Here is a 5655-nt window from a genome sequence, read left to right as displayed (position 1 = left end):
CTTTCTTAAAATTATTACAAACACCTCTCTATTTGAAGGCATATTGATCACAGCGATAAGAGGTGTTTTGTTGAATGCAATGGTCCCCGGCTTCAACACAAAGCATAATGTATACTGCTTGTGGGCAGGAGAGCTTCAGCAACCCTGCAGGATTGTTCCAGAAAGTCCCAATATCTCAAAGTTTAAAAGAATCTTAAAAGCGATTTCCTCCAAATACAAGAATCCTTGTATCAGTAGCTACAAAGGCAGGGTAAATGAGGGGGTGAGAGCAATCTAACCCCAAGGATAGCCAGTAAGAAATGAGAAACAACGATAAACCCCATGAGAAGTCAGCCTGCTTTTGTTATCACCAGACACCAGCAATTCCGAACGACCTCAGTGATAAGATGCTCCTCTGGGCAGGGGTAGGCCATCCCCACTCCCCAGACCCCCCCCTACCCGGTCCCCTGCTTTCTACCCTATCTGGCCTCTGATTTAATGTTAGGTGACTAAGAGTACGCTCCTTTCTAATTTTTAAAAAAGAGGTTTTCTACTTCATATCCCCTAACTATCAAAGTGATATTTTATATCTTAGAAGATACACAAAGAATATTAAGAAGCATTTAAGAAATTGTCCATAATTTCACTATTCACTGCTGTTTCCAGCCTAACTTTTGGCAAATTTCCTGCGTTTCCTTCTATAAAGTTTTTCTTTAAGTGATTACGATTATGTGTATATTTATTCTAAAGACCCTTGGAAAACTACATTTTTAAAGGCTACATAAAAATCCACTCTACGGCTGTGCCATACATTTCTTAACTATTGTGTTAATATTAGGCGTTTAGGCTGTTTCCAGCCTGTCACTCTTATAAGATGACGATTACTGTATTATTATTGTATTTGTCTATTTTGGTTATTTTGGTCTATTTGGTTATTATTTGGGTTGAAATTCCTAGAAATGGAAGTACTGGGTCAAAGATACAGCACTTCTTGCAAAAACCTTAGAAATTAAAAATAAACTGCTAAGGGGCCAGTTTTCATACCCAGAGCCGTGTATAAAAACGCTCGTTACACCAGACCTCACTTAATGAAGCATTAATAGGTGGTTGGGTTTTGGGGGCGGGGAGGAGAGAGGGTTGTTGGTGTATTTTCATTTTTGCTAAGTTGATAAGCCGAAAGAAAAGAAAAAACAAGTATCCCATTGCTAATCTGATGTATATTTCTTTGATGACCAGTGGGATTTTGCATTTGCGTTTTCTCATTTATGATTCTTTTTTCAAGTCCTTTACCCACATAGATAATCATCTCTTATTTTTTACTGAAGACCTCATGAAGAAGCCCTAATTTTTATAGGGCTGCCTGCCTGGCAACTCTCACGCTGGAGAGCATTCTCCACTGACCAAGTCCTGCCCTTCTGCAACCACACACACCAAGCGTCCTTTCCTTTCCACGGGCCTTCAGACCCTTACACACAACCATCACAGTCCCCTCTGTGGCTTTTCTTCCAGATTTATCAACTGTTCCACCATCCTGGTTGGACACATTTTAGTTTGTTGGAGTCCACTAGAGTGGCGGACAGAAGGTTACGAAAACCAAGCTATGGTCTCACCAGGAGCTTGGGGCAGGGCTGTGATCTCCATTGGTATTGGTGCCATTTGTTTCTGTGCATGTTGCCTGTGTCCTTAATCTTTTTTTTCCCCTATACTCTCTGACGGAGGTCTCACAGTGAGGAAGAAAGCTACCAACCCCCCAGCTCTTTTTCAGATGACTCTTCTCAAACTGGGTCTCTTATTCTGTGCTTAAAGCATTGGCTTGAAGGCTCTAAAGGCAGACCTTTACCTTCCTGGGAGGTGTGGCAGATACCACTAGCAGTCCAAAATATTTCATCCTGACACACAGCTGGATTACACTTCCAGGTTCCATTGCATTGGATAGAGCCCCGTGATAAGCTGTCTTTGGTGGAATAAGAGTGCTTATGTGTATTTCTTATTGGTCCAGCCCAAAAAACCCTCCCCCACCTGCTCCTCCATGCTGAGTGGATTTATGAAGCAAAAGCAACTTTGAAATCCGTGTGTTAAAGATACGAGACCACTATCAGCCTGGCTTCTATTTTTTTTTTTTTTTTTCTTTTCAGCCTGGCTTCTAAATGACTGTGAGGTAGAGGGTTGCCCTCCGTGCTGGGCAGTTACGTGAATAAGGATTAAACTTCCTCTGTATGGAAGTATTAGATGTTGGGTCTATCTGAAGTAGCAATTTCGCATACCCTGACCAACACTGGAGAAAATGAGGCATGGTGCAAAGAGCCTAGAATGAAAATATTATGTGCCAGTAACTCTTGCTGACCCTCAGCTCCACTTTTTTACTTTCTCTGCTCTCCTTATATCACAGGGGGCTGGAAGCTTCCAAACTACATTTCATTGATTGCCTTGCCAGCTTTCTTCCAGAAAGAACTTGCCAATTAGGAGACTAGAGAAAGGAAGAAACAAGAAACTTTGTTTTCTTTCTGCTTTAGGCACTCCACGCAGCAGCAGTGGTGGCAGTTGTCGGAAGCATTAGTGCCAGTTTTCAGCTGCACCAGCAAAGGTGTGTCCTCCCAGCTTCCCCAGACCCGCAGCTGTGACGTCTCCATCAGTGCATCAGCAAGTGTGGACTTGCACGGCCTGGATCAAAGGCAGTGACAGCTTCACGATCTCCCCCTGAGTCCTCTTGTTCTTCCAACACCTGACTAGCCAATTCCCTGCGTTATATCGGTCTCCGGATGAACTATCTAGAAGGCTTTCTCTTTTCCAATCTGTTCACTGACTGATGCACACAAATTCTCTTCCTGGTACAGCTAATTACTAACAAGTTCCTTGGCTTTTCCGAGCCTCAGTTGTCTCATCTGTTAAAAAACAAGAATAATGAAACCAGCTCTGCCTAATTAACATAACATTCATGATCCAAATAAAAGTGATGATGGAAACTCATTGTATATAGAGATACATTACTATATTGTTTTATGGATCCTGGTTAAATTTCCTCATGTGGGTCACATCTTACTCTTTTGAGAATTTCAAGAGTCTCTTGAATATTTCGACATCTTGGTTCAGTTAAATATACCAGTTATTTCTTCCTCTGAAAAGGACTAATATAACCAACTGCCAACAGGGAGAGCTGCTCCTTTATAACCAGAGGGTGATTGTGTTTCTTATTCGAGGACAAAGCTTTAGTTGTTACAACACTGCTGGTAAATATCACCCATGAACCAATCAGCCTGGCTTCCCGTAACCATGCAGAACTGATTGAATGCCAGGGATGGGTTTGGGCACAGAATACATGGTAGACACGAAGGAAGAGTGATCTCAACATCCTGGGTTAATGTTCCTTGACTTCTACTCACTTCTACTCACTCACTCTGGTCCCTCTTAGAAGAGGCGGGACCTCAGCCTTTAACCTTCATACCCTCCATGGTTCTTTCTCAGACTTCCCAGAAACATCACCTCACATGTGATGAAAACCAAGTCTCCTGCTGTTCTCTTGTTCTACCCTTTGCGCCAAGGATCATGCCGAGGCCCTTTAGCCCAAGTCCCCTGTGAGGTCGCCCTCTGCAGTGCAGGACTCCATCCCGTTCCCCCCACCCCGGCCCCCATTCCCTTGGTCACTCTGGCTCTTTGGAGGCAATTTAGTAAAGTGGACAGAAGCAGATGAGGAGGGCTGGCTTTTGATTGCATTTCAACTCTTTTTTTAGGTAGGTGACTGTGCATAGCTACTGTCAGTGGATTTATGGTATCATCGTTTTTAGGATGCTCTTGGAATGAGAAAAAAAATGTGCTTGCCGTGGACCAGACTGCCCCTTTTGATTGTTTGGGTGAGACAATGCTTTGTTGTCGGGGGTGTCCTGTGCATTGACGCTCGGAAGCACAATGCACTAGATGCCGGTAGGCTCCCCGGGTTGGGAAACCAAAATGTCTCCAGATGCTACCAAACGTCCCAGGAGGGCAAAACTGCCCCTAGTTGAGCACCGCAGTTTTAAGAACTATGGATACTGTATTAGGATTCTCCAGAGAAACAGAACCAATAGTATGCATATATATAAAGAGGCTTATTATAAGGAATTGGCTCATCTGATTTGGAGGCCGCAAGTACAAAATCTGCAGAGTGGGCTAGCAGACCGGAGACCCAGGAGAGCCGATGTTCCGCTTTGAGTTCAAAGGCCATCTGCTGTAGAATCCGTGAGAACCATGTTACAGAAGAAGTCGGAAGGCAGTCTGCTGGAGAACTGTCTTGCTCGGGGGAGGCTGGTCTTTTTGTTCTGTTCAGGCCTTCAACTGATTAGATGAGACCCACTCAATTCTGAAGAACAATTTGCTGTACTCAAAATCCACCAATTTAAATGTTAATCTCACTAAAAATCTCCCTCCCTGAAACACCCAGAATAATGTTTGACCAAATATCTGAGCGCCTTGTGGCCCAGCCAAGTTGACACATAAAATTAACCATCACAGATACGTAGCTGTGAAGACGCTTAAAGTCACTGCCTCCTGAAGCTCACATTCTAGACAGTGACCCAGATGGTAAACAAGTGTTTTAGTTATCTGTCACTGGATAACAAATCACCCCAAACTCTGTGGCATAAAACAGCAGCCATTTTATTATGTGCGTGTATTCCTTAGATCCCAAATTCCAACAGGGCATAGACGGGATGGCTTGTCTCTGCTCTTCAATGCCTGGGACTTAGTGGGACTCAGTCACTGGGAGTGACTCAGCTGGCTGCAGGCTGGAATCATCTGGATCCTTCTTCAGTTGTGTGTCTGGAACCTGGACTGAGACGACTCGAGCTGGGTCTCCTGGGACTGTCAACAGAGCACATGCAGGAAGCACTCCATGTGACTTGGGCTTCTCCCGGCATGACAGCTGGGTTCCACAAGGGAACACTCTGGAAGGAAGGCCTGGAGAATGGGTGTTCAAAGAGACCAGGCTGAAGCTCAAGGCTTCTTACGATGACCTCCCCTCAAAAGTCATGCAGTGTCACCTCTACCACATGCCTAGCTGACATCACCACTTGGCTGCTTTGTATTTCTCAATGACTAAAATTTACCTTTATGAACTATTTCCTGAGCATCTGGGAGCCCATACCTTGGGTCTGCTGATGTTATTTTTTCAGAATTTTAAATCACCGAGGAAACCATATTTTCTGTAGGAATGCTTAGGAAAGTAAAATCCAACGTGTTTATATCCTTCCTTTCCCCTTCAGAGAAAATCCTTTCATTTGTTTCTGGTTTTCCACTCTCCTGAGAGAGGAAGGGATTAGAGTGAAGTTTATACCTTGAAGTTGGTGAGTTATAGCCGCATACAGACAGCTTTATCCAATAAAGAAGCTAGGACTGGTTATCTAGACAAGAGAAGAAAATGAAATAGGGTCCCAGTTAATTCAAGACAACCAATTGCCTTGGCCTTTGATACTGTAGTAAGTGATCACATAATTGTGGCAGAGAACACAGAAGTGGCAGCTTGAAATAAAACTCCAACTGACATACATTTAAAAGCAATATGGCAGCTGTGAGTTTGCCACAGAATTAGGAGGAGAGCTGGAAGACTTCCCTTTAGAAAGCCGGCCTGCAGCTGAGAAACAATGGTTAGTTCTTTCTTCCTCTGCTGTTCCTCTGTTCCAATTTAACATGAAATGATAATTTCTT

The sequence above is a fragment of the Eubalaena glacialis genome, chromosome 5 (genome assembly GCF_028564815.1).
Source record: "Eubalaena glacialis isolate mEubGla1 chromosome 5, mEubGla1.1.hap2.+ XY, whole genome shotgun sequence".
Taxonomy (NCBI): domain Eukaryota; kingdom Metazoa; phylum Chordata; class Mammalia; order Artiodactyla; family Balaenidae; genus Eubalaena; species Eubalaena glacialis.
Note: the sequence above shows the minus strand (reverse complement) of the source record.